This window comes from Arachis ipaensis, chromosome B3, assembly GCF_059453495.1.
Source record: "Arachis ipaensis isolate K30076 ecotype BB chromosome B3, ASM5945349v1, whole genome shotgun sequence".
In the NCBI taxonomy this organism is placed as follows: domain Eukaryota; kingdom Viridiplantae; phylum Streptophyta; class Magnoliopsida; order Fabales; family Fabaceae; genus Arachis; species Arachis ipaensis.
In genome coordinates this window covers 96,701,526-96,717,218 of record NC_142438.1, presented here as the reverse complement: position 1 = coordinate 96,717,218, position 15,693 = coordinate 96,701,526, and the positions used below count along the sequence as shown (strand labels likewise).

Genomic DNA, 15,693 nt, shown 5'->3' with positions numbered 1-15,693 from the left:
GATCGTCGTCGGTCTAGATTTTCTTCTTAAAGTAAGGAATCAATTCGTTGTGAGCATAACTCCAAACCAACAAACAATCCTCGCAATCAAATTAAAATATGTATATGGTTTTGTCACAAGTAACAAATCCCAATGAAAATTAATCGAAGTATTTGGACTCCGGGTCGTCTCCCTAGGAAACAATGTAATGCTTAATTATTGGCTATGAAGGGGTAAGGGGGTTTTTGGTTCATAAGAGGGCAAGACAGTAAATTAGGCAAGTAGTTAAGGAAAACAAGGTAAAGAACTCTTGGCTAAGACTTAGGTAATTGAGATCACTATCCTTGTCAACAAACCAAATATTAGTAATTATGAGAGGCCAACCCATTAAGTCTACTTCCCAAAAGCCTTAAGTACGTAATATTTACTCATAAGCTCGAAGTACGTCAAATAGGTTTAGTCACATCCACCCTTAAGTCCTAACCTACCTACTAATTAACTTAGTAGTGGGTTAGCGTCAATGGGTATCAAATTGATCACCATGGGTTCTCAAATCACCAAATCTATCATACCTAATGACTCAAGTTTACCCAATTTCCTTAGCTTAAACCAAGAGTTGACAAAACTACTCAAAAACTAAAGAAAATATTTCATCAAACACATAGAGTGCAATAAAAGTAAACATCATAAATTGCAAGACTAGTAAAATCTAACAACTACCAAGTGCAAGAAAAGTAAGAATACAATTCAATTCATCAATAAAAAGAACATCAACATCAAAATTGCATTAAATGTAAACCAAATCCAACATGAGTTCATCATTACAAAAGAGAGCAAAATGAGAAATTAACATCACAATTAAGAGAATCAAGATGTAGAGATAAGACATTATAAAGAAAACAAGATGAGATAAAGTAGTTAAACATGGATCTATAATAATCTATCCTAATCCTAACCTAATTCTAGAGAGAAAAGGGAGCTTCTCTCTCTAGAAAACTAACTAAAGGCTCTTGTTGGCTAAACTAATTGCTCTCCCTTTGCTTGGACTTCAATTCTGCATGAAATACACTCAGAAACAAGTTGGATTTGGGCCTGGGCAGCTCAGAAATCGCCCCCAGTAATTTGCCTTTAAGTGGGCCACGTGAGAGTACCGGCGCGTACGCGCCATGTGTGCGTGCGCGTCAATTGGCAAATTCTCCATCCGCGCAGACGCGGCATGTACACGTGCGCGTCTGCAGGCGAGACCACATTTGCGCGTGCGCGCCTTGTGCGCGTGCGCGTCCTTGGATGCATTCCCAATCTTTGTTTCTTCATGCATTCTCCTCTTTGTATGCTTTTCTACTCATTTCTTCCATCCAATACTTGTCTTATAAACCTAAAATCACTCAACACACACAATAAGGCATCAAATGGAATTAAAGTGAATCAAAATTACTAATTTTAGGCCTAAAAGGCATGTTTTTACACTTAAGCAAAATTCAAGGGAGAATTACAAAACAATGCTATTTCATTGAATAAATGTGGGAAAAGGTGGTAAAATCCCCTAAAATAAGCACAAGATAAATCACAAAATCGAGGTTTATCAAATCTCCCTACACTTAAACTAAGCATGTCCTCATGCTAAAATCAAGAAAGAAGCAAAGTGTATTAACATTTATTCAATGCAACTAACTAAATGCAATCTATCTATATGCAACCTATCTTCATGATGTAATGACTTAGTCAAAATAAATCAATTTTCAAGAATACACCTGCAAGCACAAGGGCTAAGGTATTAGCAATCAAAGCAAACCACAATTGGATTGAATCATTGAAAGAGTTCACAAACTTGCAAGAAAAGATGATCATGGGTGGAAACATGTAATTGAGTGATTGAACCCTCGCCGGATGTGTATCCGCTCTATGCACTCAAGTGTATGGGGTTGATTCACTCAATTCTCCCCTAATCATGCTTTTCAAGATTTGTTTTTCATCTAACAATCAACAATTACTTTATGCATGCATACAAATATCAAGAGGACTTTCCATAGGTTGTAATGGGGCTAGGGTCAAGGTAGGATGCATATGGTCAAATGAGCTTGAAATTTGAATCTTTGATTAACTTAAACTTCCCACCTAACCTATGACAACCTAAATAATTCTAAACAAACCTAGCTATCCGTTCTTCACTTTTCACACACTCATGTATTTCCTTTTTAATACCTCACATATGCATTGATTATTATTAGACTTCAAACTTTGGGACATTTTGTTCCTTTCTTGTTGCATTATAAATTTTCTAAATTTATTTTTTTAAGCTGAAATATATACAAGAACATCAATGCATATGGTTTACATATGATTAATACATGAGTATGTACCCAATTCTTGAGAAATTTTCAACAAAAACATAAACACACTTTTATCTCTAACCAATGTATCCAACCTTCCCAAAATCAAGTAATAAACACTCTCACTAGTCTAAGCTAATCAAAGATCCAAACAAGGGACATTTATTATTTTTTCACTTAAGCTTGTAATGTGCTACAATTATGAACAAATGGGTTAAGCATAGGCTCAAGATTGGTTAACAATGGAAGATAAAAGGTTAGCTATTTGGGTAAGTGAGCTATTTGAACAATGGCCTCAATCATATGAATGCATGTATACACAAAATAATGGACATAAAGAATCAAACAAATCAAAGATTACACTCATAGGAAGAGAATAATACACACAATAATGAAAGTGAGTGGTCATAGGATGTAACCACACAATTAGGCTCAAATCTCACATACTTGTGTTCTTTGCTCAAAACATGATCCACAAGTGTATAATTCAAGCAAGTTCTAAAAAAAAAATTTCAACCAATTGGGTGGTACCCTAAAAATGAATTTCTTGAAAATTTTCATCATATTAACTAAGCTTATTCTAGTGCAATGTTGTGATTTAGAAAATTTTATCTGATGTCATGATGGGCAAGTTATCTACATTAGAATAAGATGATTTACATGTATATTTAGTTACTTTACCTCGAATAGATTGGCATAGTTAAAATTAAAACCGGTGATCATTTATCAATCCACACATCATATGCTTCTCTATTACAAAACTAACCATATGGACTTGCATAGAACTTTTAAACTATGAACTTTCAATATGATGTAAATAACTAAAAATATTCAACCACTAACGTATCTCAAGGACTAGTTTCTCCAATTCTTACTTAATTGATTCCTCTTCGTAAGATTGTTCCCCTTTTTCCTATTCTTGAGGGAAGGTTATTCTGAGATCTCATTTATGTGTTAAGAGCCGAAGAATTAATTATGATTGAGTGAAGTATCACTGAGTAAATTATAACAAACAGCATCTTTTGGGACCCTTGTTCTTTCAGAGTTAGGTTCTCCCAACGACAAACACTCATGACAACCCATGTAGGCTTTTTATGAATTGATCTATGGTTCAGTGACAAGAAATTGAAATGAAGTGAGTTGCATGGGCATCATCTGATGATTTTATAAGCTCAAACTAAAGCATATTGTTGGATTATTGATGAGTGCATATTTTTCGATGTATTTTGACTCAATTTAGATGGATTCTAAGCACATTAACTCACACTTAAGCACCAAAATAGCATACTTTTGTGTTTGATCCCTAATTTGATTTTAAATGTGAAAACCTGCATTTTAATGCTTAGATTAGTGATTTTTAATTCCACTTTTGTGTCATTCGATGCCGTGATATGGTTTGTGAGTGATTTCAGGCCTTGGAGGCAAGAATGGATAGCCAAAAGTGGAGGAAAGCATGTACAAGAGAGAAAACATGAAGAAAACAAGAAAAAACACACACAGCGAAGTGTGCATGCGCACATCCCTGCGTGCGTGTGCACAAGCGAGGATTTCCACGCGTGCGTGCGCACGAGCACCTGTGCGTATGCATATGTCAATTTTTAGCCGAGTGTGTGGACGCACACGTCTGTGCGTCCACACATATCCCAACACGTGATTTCATTAATGAAACACGTGCTGCGCGAATTTGGAGGCCCTTGGCTTATTTTTGGAAGGCTGAAATGTTGTTTTGAAGTGCTATATAAGGGGGGAATCAACACATATGAAAGCATTAGGAATTAGATTTTATTTTCCATAGTTTTCATATAATTAGGAGTAGGAGTAGGAGTAGTATAGCATTGCTCTCCTAGGGTTTATCAATTTCCATTGTAGCATTTTATAGCAAGCTTTGATTTTGAATTTACTTCTTCAATTGTAAGTACTCTAAATTTCCTCATTAATTACATTGTCTTTACTTTCCTTCCTTTTGGTTCAAGTTACTTGTTCATATTTTTAATTTTGTGTTACTTAAAGTTTTTATTAATGAATTTTATGTTCCATGCTTCCTTTATGTTTGATTGCTTGTTTATGTTTGGTTTTGTTGGTAGTTGGTTATAGTTTTCTATTTTACTTTGCAATATTTCATGTTTTACTTTTATGCATACAAGGTGTTTGTGAAAATGTCAACTCTAGATTTTGATTATATTTTCCCACCTTGGCTTGTGGTTTGAGTTCCTAGGATACTAGAGTCATAATGTCTGACATTTAGTGGTAATTCTTGGGTAGTTAGTTGATTCTTATTTCCATTGACGCTAGCCTTTTATCAACTAGTTTGGTAAGTTAGTTAGGACTTATGGATTAAGGTCAATTATGCTTGCTTAACTTTCTCCTCGATGGTTGGGGTTGACTAGGCGAGATTGACTTATCATAATTACCATAGTTGTGGTTATGGCGATGATAGGATCCCTTGGATACTCATTCTCAAGTCAAGGCTCTTTTCTTGCATTTATAGCATTTTCACTAAGTTTTGATCTTGTATTCTCTTTACTTGCATTAATTACAATTTTGATCATTGCTTAATTCTTTTATTGCTTAGTTTCTTTAATCTTTCGTTCTTTAATTCAAAAACCCCTTTCGTCCCTTTAACAACCAAAAGCGTAACATTTCATTTGCATTCCTAGGGAGAACGACCCGAGGTTAAAAGACTCTCGGTTTAGATTAGAAATTGTAAACTTTGATCGAGCATTACTTGTTGGTTGAGAACTATACTTGCAACGAGGTTAATTCTCCTTTACTGAGAAGGAATTCTTAACCGACAGTTTTGCTTGCATCAGTTATGTTGGAGACTTATAGGTTCATGGTTGAATTGAGATAGAGGAATGATGTATCAAGAATGGCACTCAATAAAAGTCCTGCATTTTGTGGTACAATTGCTAATTATGATTAATAATTCATGCTATGCCCAAGTTTAAAGTCATGTATATGCAGGTTCATTTTGTAGTTGCAGCTTGTGAGAATAGGATTAGTGGATAAGGTATGAGGCCTGGAGACATTGTCACATCTTCAAATGGAAAGACTATAGAGGTAAGGGTTTATTTGATTATAATCACAACTTACTGTACACATTATTGGAACATAGCATTTGTTATATTTTGATCCTGTTTCAACCATTACATTGCAGTCATCTCATCTTTTCCCTCCAGAAATCATATATTTCTTATATTGAGAACATTTTTTGTGCTTTTTGGATGTTTAATTTTAATATTTGGATGCAATGTATTTGTCACTTGAATTATCGTATGGCAAACCTATTGTAGAAATATCTGGTACAAATAAATATTTGTGTAAAACTGGAAATCAATGATTAGAGATTTTGGCCTCTAGGATCAATATAATTAAACATGTGTAGTAGTTTTTATTATTTTTTTATTATAATATTACCATTTGAGATCATTTACTAAGAATTTGATGTTGGATTTCTTTTGTAGGTTAACAACACTGATACGGAGGGTAGGCTTACATTGGCAGATGCTCTGGTATATGCTTGTAACCAAGGTGTTGAGAAGGTATGAAACTCTGCATTTACCTCTTTCTATCCCTATAATCTCCCCATGATTTATACAGATTAGGTTAATTGCCCCAACTGGATGGTCTGCTTAATATTCATCAGTTTGGTAGATTTGGTTGTTTATTATTTTCTCTAATAAGAGTTAGAGAAAATATTAGAAGCTTTTTCTAACTTGTATGTAAGCTCAGTTGCTCAAATACTCAATTATTTGGAGTATGCAATTGCAATTCCTTAAGAAGTGTATGTGTATACTTTGGTTTTAGAATTGTGCTAACAGGTTGATCAACTATTCTTCAGATTGTTGACCTGGCAACTTTAACTGGGGCATGTGTGGTTGCTCTTGGACCCTCAATTGTAGGTAACTTTGATCTAAAGTACTATTATATTGTGTATGTATGGGTTTGATTTATTTTCTTATTGATCCTATATCAAGAGTTGCTAGTGGAAACCATAAAAAGGTCAAATTTTTAGTTGGCATTGAAAGTGCCATGTTATTTGGGGGCAAGAATTCATCTGATACTATTTCAACTGTTGCTTTTGAAGGTATTTTTACACCCAGTGATGAGCTGGCAAAAGAAGTTGTTGAAGCCTCTGAGGTGAGTGGGGAGAAACTATGGAGGATGCCATTAGAAGATAGTTACTGGGAGTCAATAAAATCAGGAGTCGCTGATATGGTTAACACTGGTGGTCGACAAGGTGGTGCTATTACTGCCGCCCCTTTCCTAAAACAGGTATGTATGATGTGTCTGATTGATGATTGGACTTTTGACAGTTTAGAATTCACAATAAATTCTCATTGCAATATAGTTTCTAAACCAACAATAATCCTTTCATACAAAAATTTGTTTGTCACTAGTACAAACCCCTAAAATTATAAACTGAAGTATTAAACCTCGGGTCGTTCTCCCTAGGAATTACAATGAAGTGTCTTGTTATTGGTTATAGAGTATGTTTTGGGGTTTTTGATAAGAGGCATGAAAAGTAAATGGAAATGAAAATAAACTAACAACTAAAGAGGTCTTGGCAAAGGTTGGTGGTCAAGGATCTCTATCCTAATCACTAACCACAACATGAGAATTGGCAAGGACCAACCCCACTAAGTCATCCCCTAACTAATAGTAAAGGAAAGTCAAGTGAGCTATGTCAATCCAAGTCCATAAGTCCTAGTTCTACACCAAATCAATTAGTGAGATCTAGAGTTAATGGCTCCCAACCGTCAATCACTTGGACATTAGTAACTCAAGAGTTCCTAAGTTACCTTCCCAAGCAAAGAACATAAAATTCTACTCTAAAATCCAACTAAGCATTTTATCAAAGACTTAGAAGGCATAAAAGAAAAGCATAGTAAAATTGCAAGGAATGTAAATCTACACTAAAATCCAACCAAGCATTTCATCAAACACTTGGAAGGCATAAAAGGAAAACATAGTAAAATAGCAAGAAAAGTAAATCTACACTACTCAATTGCAAGGAATTAAACAACAAAAAATCAAATCAACAATAAAGGAACATGAATCATAAATTGCATTAAAAGAGAGATAGAAGAACAAAAGTGCATCAACATAAAAGTAGAGAATTACATGAATTAAATACTAAACTAGAGAGAGAAAAGGTATAAGAAGAAGAATTGCAAAGAGAAAAGTAAATCAAAGCATGAAATTAAACTAGATCTAGGAGTTCCTAATCTAGATCTAACCTACTCCTAATTCTAGAGAGAAGAGAGAGCTTCTCTCTAGAAACTAACTAAAGCATGTGAAAACTAAAATAAAACTAAACTAATGACTAGATGTCTCATCCTTCTTTAATCCTTGGATTAAATAGCATCAGAAATGAGTTGGATTGGACCCACAAGGCTTTAGAATTCGCTGGCCACTAATTTGCTTTTAATGATTCACGTGCAAATCGGCGCATGTGCGCCCCCTCTATACGTGATGCAACTATGGCAAATCTTATATCATTTTGAATCCCCGGATGTTAGCTTTCCAACGCAACTAAAACCGTATCATTTGGATCTCTGTAGCTCAAATTATGGTCGATTAAGTGCAAAGAGGTCGGCTTGACGGCTTTTGCAATTCCTTCATTTCCTCATGAGTTCTCCACTTTTACATGCTTTTCCTTCATTCCCTTTATCCAATCTTTGCCTCCTAAACCCGAAATCACTTAACAAATATATCAAGGCATCTAATGGAATCAAGGTGAATTAAGATTAAACAATTAAGGGCCTAAAAAGTATGTTTTCACTCTTAAGCACAATTAAAGGAGAAGTTGTAAAACCATGCTATTTCATTGAATAAATGTGGGTAAAAGGTCATAAAATCCCCTAGAATCAATACAAGATAAACCCTACAAATGGGGTTTATCAACTTCCCCACACTTAAACAAAGCATGTCCTCATGCTTAAACCAAGAGAGAAACAAGGGGTATCAACATTTATTTAATGAAGTCTAACTAAATGCAATCTACCTATATGCAACTATCTACATGAATGCAATTTCTTGGTCAAAATAAATCAATTCCCAAGAAGCATATATGCACAAGGGCTAAGGACTAGCAAGTCTAATCCACAATTGAATTGAGTTATTAAATATTTTTACAAACTTGCATGAAAAGAGATGATCATAGGTGAAAACATGTAATTGAGCATCAAACCCTCACCGGATGTGTTTGCACTCTATTCGCTCAAGTGTTTAGGGTTGATTCACTCAATTCTCCCCTAATCATGCTTTTCAAGATTTGTTTTTCTTCTAACAATCAACATTTATTTTATGCATGCATACAAGCATCATGAGGTCTTTTCATTGGTTGTAATGGGGCTAGGGTTAAGGTAGGATGTATTTGGTCAAGTGAGCTTGAAATTTGAATCTTTGATAAGCTTAAACTTCCCACTTAACCTATGACATCCTATACAATTAAGTTCTAACCTAACTACCCGTTTTTCACTTTTTAACATACTCATGCATTTTCTTTTCATTTCACAACTCATATGCATTGATTTTATTGAGCTTCGCTTTGCTTTGGGGCATTTTGTCCCCTTTTTATTTCTTTCTTTCTCTTTTTCCTTCTTTTTCTATTTCTTTCTTCTTTTTCTTTTCTTTCTTTTTGTTTCTTTTCCTTTTTCTTTTGTTTTTCTCATTTTTTTTCTTTTCAAACTATATACAAGAACATCAATGCATAAGGTCTATACATTTTTATCAATACATGAGTATGTACTTAATTCCCAAATATAGAAATACAAAACACCCTTTTATTCACCCAATGTCCCAAGGCTCCCACACTTGAATGATACACACACACACTAGCCTAAGCTAATCAAAGATCTAAATAAGGACATTTATTGTTTTTCGCTTTAGGCTTGTAATGTACTAAATTAAGAACAAAATGGTTAATCGTAGGCTCAAATTGGCTAACAATGGAAGATAAAAGGTAAGGCTATTTGGGTAAGTGAGCTACATGAAATGATGGCCTCAATCATATAAATGCACGTCTACACAAAATAATGGACATAAAGAATCAAACAAATCAAAGATTACAATCATAGAAAGAGAATAATGCACACAAGAAGGAAAAATAAGTGGTTATAAGATGTAACCACGTCATTAGGCTCAAATCTCACTTGTTTGTATTCTTAGCTCAAAACCATATTCCACAATATGTATATAATTCAAGCAAGTTCTATGAAAAGTTTTCACTCAAATCAATTGGTGCCCTATAGATAGAAATCTTAGAAAAATCTCATTATTTTGACTAAGCTTATTGTGTATATATATATATATATATATATATATATATATATATATATATATATATGAAAAAATAAGAAAATGAAACAAAAATCCTAAAAGACCTAAAATGAAATGCAAAAGTGTTGGAATTAGAAATTTGTCATCCAAAATCGCCGACCGGTCGGACGACCTCCCCATACTTAAAAGTTTGCACCGTCCTCGGTGCACTCAAAGATGAGCAAGGGGTACGGCGACTTTCCAAGTTGCTACCTTCAGTTGGTAGATCAACCGGTTGCTGCGTGTTTTTTCTTCTGCTTCCATTTTTGCATGCGGTGCATCAATCATGAAAAGTAAAGAATAACACCATAAGATGAGAAGATACAAAAGCAAGGAAGCATACATTGCTGGAACGAGGTAAAAACCACTAGAATGGAGTGAGTGGATTAGTGTGACATTAATGAAAGTTAGTGTGAATTCTAAATTAGGCGCCTTTTAGAACACACATTAGCATAAAAAGCGATGTCACAAAAGAAGCATGCACTTCACTTATCCTAGTGTGCTTGAGATGCTTTAAGTAAACTTGTAAGGTAAAACAAGCATTAAAAAAGCATGAGAGCATTCAAGCCATAACATATGGATGCATATAATCATGAAGCACAATGCATTAAGGTAAATGCACACCATCCAATGTCAAGAGATTGCATAATCAAAGCATAGGGTTCAAATCACATGGTGGCCAAATCATGCAATTCAAGAAGAGTTACAAGCTCAAAGGCAATTCTCATCACTTGGTATTCTTAAAAGGTAAGCATGAAAAACTCAAAACCAAGTAGCAAAATATAACCTCAACAATAGAATCCAACAAAGATTATAAACATAATGATGTTAAGATAACATCCCATTTTAATACTCAGCAGCAATTAATGGTAAACAAGAATAACAATCCAACACTTACAAAAAAAGAGAAAATGAAATAAAAACTAACTAATCAACTAACTAACTAACTAATTAATTAATTAACTAACTAATTAGTTAACTAACTAATTAGTTAACTAAAATAAATGGTTATCAATGGTGTTTGGGAGTGTTGGATGAGGGGTAGAAGAATGGAAGAAGAAAGGAGAAGGAAAGAAATGGAAAGAGGAGAAGAAAAGAAGTGTAGTGAAGGAAGGACATCCGTGCGTACGCGCGCGCAGATGGTGGTGCAATGGACGCGACGCGTACGCGTACATAGCGCGTTTGTGTCGATGGCTTATTTCAAGAGTGACGCGTACGCGTCATGTGCGCGTACGCGCGAGTTGGTTTGTGCGAAAGGCACAATGCGCGCGCAACGTTCGCACAACTCTCGAGTTTTTGGCTTGGGGGTGGAATTCTCAATCCACGCGTACGCGTACATGGCGCGTCTGCGTGGGTAGGCGAAAATGCTTGAGGCACGCGTACGCGCGCAGTGCACGTACGCGCGGATGGTGCTCTATTTTTTTTTCTATATTTTTGCACCAATCTAAGCATTCCAAACCTCTAAATAGCTACCAAAACACCATAAAAGCTTATTTAACATACTAAACTACCAATTATACTCAACAAATCAACCAAAAATATAAATTTAAACTAATTACCAATATGTACAAAAAGAGAAAATAAAAAGAATTTACCATGGTGGGGTGTCTCCCACCTAGCACTTTTGTTTATTGTCCTTAAGTTGGACTTATGGGGAGCTCCTCTCAAGGTGGCTTGTGCTTGAAGCCATCTTCGAACATCCACCAATGCTTGCATTTCCAATAAGCTCCATTCTTCAATTTTTCCAAGCTTTGATGGAGTTCTTCACAAACCATGGGCTCCCAAAGTTGATCCTCATGTATTCCGGGATCCCATATCTTGTTTCCACACCCATCTTCAAGTTGATTATCATTATTCCATGGGGGTGGTAAACAAGGTGAACTCTCAATAAAGTGAACAAACATCATCCTAGACCCAAGCAATCTAGTTCTACACCAACCCTTGCTATTAAGCTTTGGGCATGCAACCATCATGAACTTTGATTTACCTTGCCAACCACTAATCATCTCCCTTTTGCTCTTAAAGCCACAAATATATCTAAGTTAACCATCCGTCTCAAGCAAACCAAATTCAAGGGGAATAATAAAGCTTAGGTATAAGGAATTTACCCACTTGAATGGAAGAATAGATGGTGGTGGCTTGGGGAGAGGTATCTCCAATGTCCTTGCAAGCTCTACTCCCTTATGTTCTTCTTTGACTACCTCCACCTCTTGACAACTTTCTTCAATTTCAACCCTTTGTTCATCAATTTCATCTACCTCTTCTCCGTCACTCAAATCATAAATAGGAGGTTGAGAGAAATCTACCTCCACATTGCTTTCCATCTCATTGGGAGAAGGTTCATCAAATTCAAAGGATTCACCACTAAGAAGGTTGGATGCATGATCCTCATCACCAATGGAACTCAATCCTTGCTTCATTCCCTCCAAGTCTTCATTCAATAATTATTTTGGCAGTTGTGCACTCTCCTCCTCAACATCAAATTCAATCGCCTTGGAGAGATTCTCTTCGACTCTAGGTTCCCAAGGAGGTTCCGCATCTCCTAAGTCTTCAACCACTTCTTCCTCTTCTTCAATGATCATAGGCTCCTCCAATTATTCTAACACAAAGTGGCATTCTTTATTCTCCACTGGAGTTTCCAATCTCTCCTTCATGCTTTGTTCTTCAATTGATTCTCCACATGTGACCATGGGAGTGCTTTGAGTGCTCAAGCATTAGGAGGTTAAAATGATTACTACCTTGGTCAAGGTAGCCACAAATTCTAGTGTCTTCCTTTGCATCTCTCCTTGCCCTTGAAGTATAAGGCCAAAGGTTTCATCCATTGAGGATTGGGGTGGATAGGAGGGTTCATTGTCTTGGAGAAGGGGTTCATGATAGGAAGGTAGTTCTTCTTGGTAAGGATATGGTGGTGTATATTGAGGTGGTTCTTGGAAGTATTGATATTGGAATGGTGGTTCCATGTATGGCTCATATGGTTCAAAAGGTGGTTGGTAGGATGGATATGGGTTAGGGTCATATGGATGTGTTTGGTGAAAGGAGGCTTGTGAGTGTGGTTGAGGTTCATGTTGAGGATATGATTCATAGGCATATGGTGGTGGTTCTTGAAAGTAACAAGGAGATTCACCATAGCCATTGGATTGATATGCATCATAGAATGACTCTTCTTCATAGTGCTTTGGTGGAGGTTGTTGCCAAGAGGATTGATCATATGCATATGGCTCCTCCCACCTTTGATTGTTCCATCCTTGATGCATTTTTTCATTGTAGCTCTCATTTCCTACAACACAATTAGAACTAAACTCATAGCGAAGGTGAGAATTCATGATAGCAAGAGAAAATAAAAGCTAATAACAAATAAAGGAAACAAAGTCCTACAACTACCAAAAGCTAACAAGCAATCCAAAAATCAATCTATTTACAATATTCACATATATACAATAACCAATAATACAACACCATTGCAATCCCCGGCAACGGCGCCATTTTGATGATTGGACTTTTGATGGTTTAGAATTCCCAATAAATTCTTGTTGCAATATAGTTTCTAAACCAACAATAATCTTTTCGTACAAAAATTTGTTTGTCACTAGTACAAACCCCTAAAATTATAAACCGAAGTATTAAACCTCGAGTCGTTCTCCCTAGGAATTATAATAAAGTGTCTTGTTATTGGTTATGGAGTATGTTTTGGGGTTTTTGATAAGAGGCATGAAAAGTAAATGGAAATGAAAATAAACTAACAATTAAAGAGGTCTTGGTAAAGGTTGGTGGTCAAGGATCTCTATCCTAATCACTAACCACAACATGAGAATTGGCAAGGACCAACCCCACTAAGTCATCCCCTAACTAATAGTAAAGGAAAGTCAAGTGAGCTATGTCAATCCAAGTCCATAAGTCCTAGTTCTACACCAAATCAATTAGTGAGATCTAGACTTAATGGCTCCCAACCGTCAATCACTTGGACATTAGTAACTCAAGAGTTCCTAAGTTACCTTCCCAAGCCAAGAACATAAAATTCTACTCTAAAATCCAACTAAGCATTTTATCAAACACTTAGAATGCATAAAAGGAAAGCATAGTAAAATTGCAAGGAATGTAAATCTACACTAAAATCCAACCAAGCATTTCATCAAACACTTGGAAGGCATAAAAGAAAAACATAGTAAAATAGCAAGGAAAGTAAATCTACACTACTCAATTGCAAGGAATTAAACAACAACAAATCAAATCAACAATAAAGGAACATGAATCATAAATTGCATTGAAAGAAAGATAGAAGAACAAAAGTGTATCAACATAAAAGTAGAGAATTACATGAATTAAATACTAAACTAAAGAGAGGAAAGGTAGAAGAAGAAGAATTGCAAAGAGAAAAGTAAATCAAAGCATGAAATTAAACTAGATCTAAGAGTTCCTAATCTAGATCTAACCTACTCCTAATTCTAGAGAGAAGAGAGAGCTTCTCTCCCTAGAAACTAACTAAAGCATGTGAAAACTAAAATAAAACTAAACTAATGACTAGATGTCTCATCCCTCTTCAATCCTTGGGTTAAATTGCATCAGAAATGAGTTGGATTGGGCCCACAAGGCTTTAGAATTAGCTGGCCACTAATTTGCTTTTAATGATTGACGTGCAAATCGGTGCGTGCCCCCCTAAACGTGATGCAACTATAGCAAATCTTATATCATTTTGAAGCTCCAGATGTTAGCTTTCCAACGCAACTAAAACCACATCATTTGGATTTCTGTGGCTCAAGTTATGGTCGATTAAGTGCAAAGAGGTCGGTTTGATAGCTTTTGCGATTCCTTCATTTCTTCATGAGTTCTCCTCTTTTACATGCTTTTCCTTCATTTCCTTGATCCAATCTTTGCCTCCTAAGCCCGAAATCACTTAACAAACATATCAAGACATCTAATGGAATCAAGGTAAATTAAGATTAAACAATTAAGGGCCTAAAAAGCATGTTTTCACTCTTAAGCACAGTTAAGGGAGAAGTTGTAAAACCATGCTATTTCATTGAATAAATGTGGGTAAAAGGTCATAAAATCCCCTAGAATCAATACAAGATAAATCCTACAAATGGGGTTTATCACTAATTATATATAATCTTGTCATTCTCTTAATATTACTCCATAAACTTATTGGGAAATTGCTACCAACAACTGCTATTTTGCAGTTTGTTAATGAAAAGGTTCAATGGATGCATATCGACTTGTCCAGTCCGGTATGGAACAAGAAGAAATGCTCAGCAACAGGATTTGGTGTTGCTACTTTAGTAGAGTGGGTTTTGAAAAATGCTTCTCAAAAGTGAACTGATAATTGATATCTCCAAATCTTGTTATATGGTGAGTGAATCAGAGAGGATAAGATAAATGCATCTTGTGGTGTTCTTGGTTCAATGGGTTTGATTTTATGAATAAGTTTAGGGGAGATGTAAAAGGGGGTCAGAGGAGGAGGCATATTTCACTGTATTCAAATATTTTTCTATTTTTGACTTAGTTCAGAATTCCATTAGTCTCTTGGCAGTTTTGTTTTGTTTTACCTACCGACGATTTGTGATTCTTACATCTCCATTAGTGTCCTTAAGTGAAATTGGTGCATTATGCATATGCCATAAATAGCACCATGTGCATTACTTTGAAATAAGGGAAGTAACTTTACTGTGTCATTAGACTTAGACTGAATCCCTTGCCCTATACTGTATTTGATTGAAAAAAATATATAAAATAAAATAAAATAAAGGAAAGATAAATAAAGGAAAAAAGGGAATACTCTTAGGGTTTTTTTGTTTATTTAATGTCTTTTACATTTTTCTTAAAATTTTCCAATTTCGGTATACTAACAAAGTAACAACACCTTTTTTTTAAGCCTTTAAAATTGAACTAACAATGAAGGTTAAAACTTGCTAATGCATCATTAATTCATTATTATTTCACAAAATTAAGAAATTTAATAAATTTTTAAAAAATTATAACTTCACAAATCTAAATACAAGCAAGTTCTTTTACAATAAAATGGACAAACCATTAAGATTTAATAAGTATATCTCACCCTAGTAAT

General features: G+C 35.2%; 1 pseudogene across 1 annotated transcript; it reads left to right on the top strand.

Moving 5' to 3' along the window:
- Window positions 1–5,261: 5,261 nt before the first annotated feature.
- Window positions 5,262–15,194, top strand: LOC107630671 (leucine aminopeptidase 2, chloroplastic-like; annotated as a pseudogene). Its single transcript, XR_015907053.1, has 5 exons — window positions 5,262–5,369; window positions 5,774–5,851; window positions 6,151–6,211; window positions 6,397–6,584; window positions 14,810–15,194. The product of XR_015907053.1 is annotated as a leucine aminopeptidase 2, chloroplastic-like (transcript).
- Window positions 15,195–15,693: the final 499 nt, after the last annotated feature.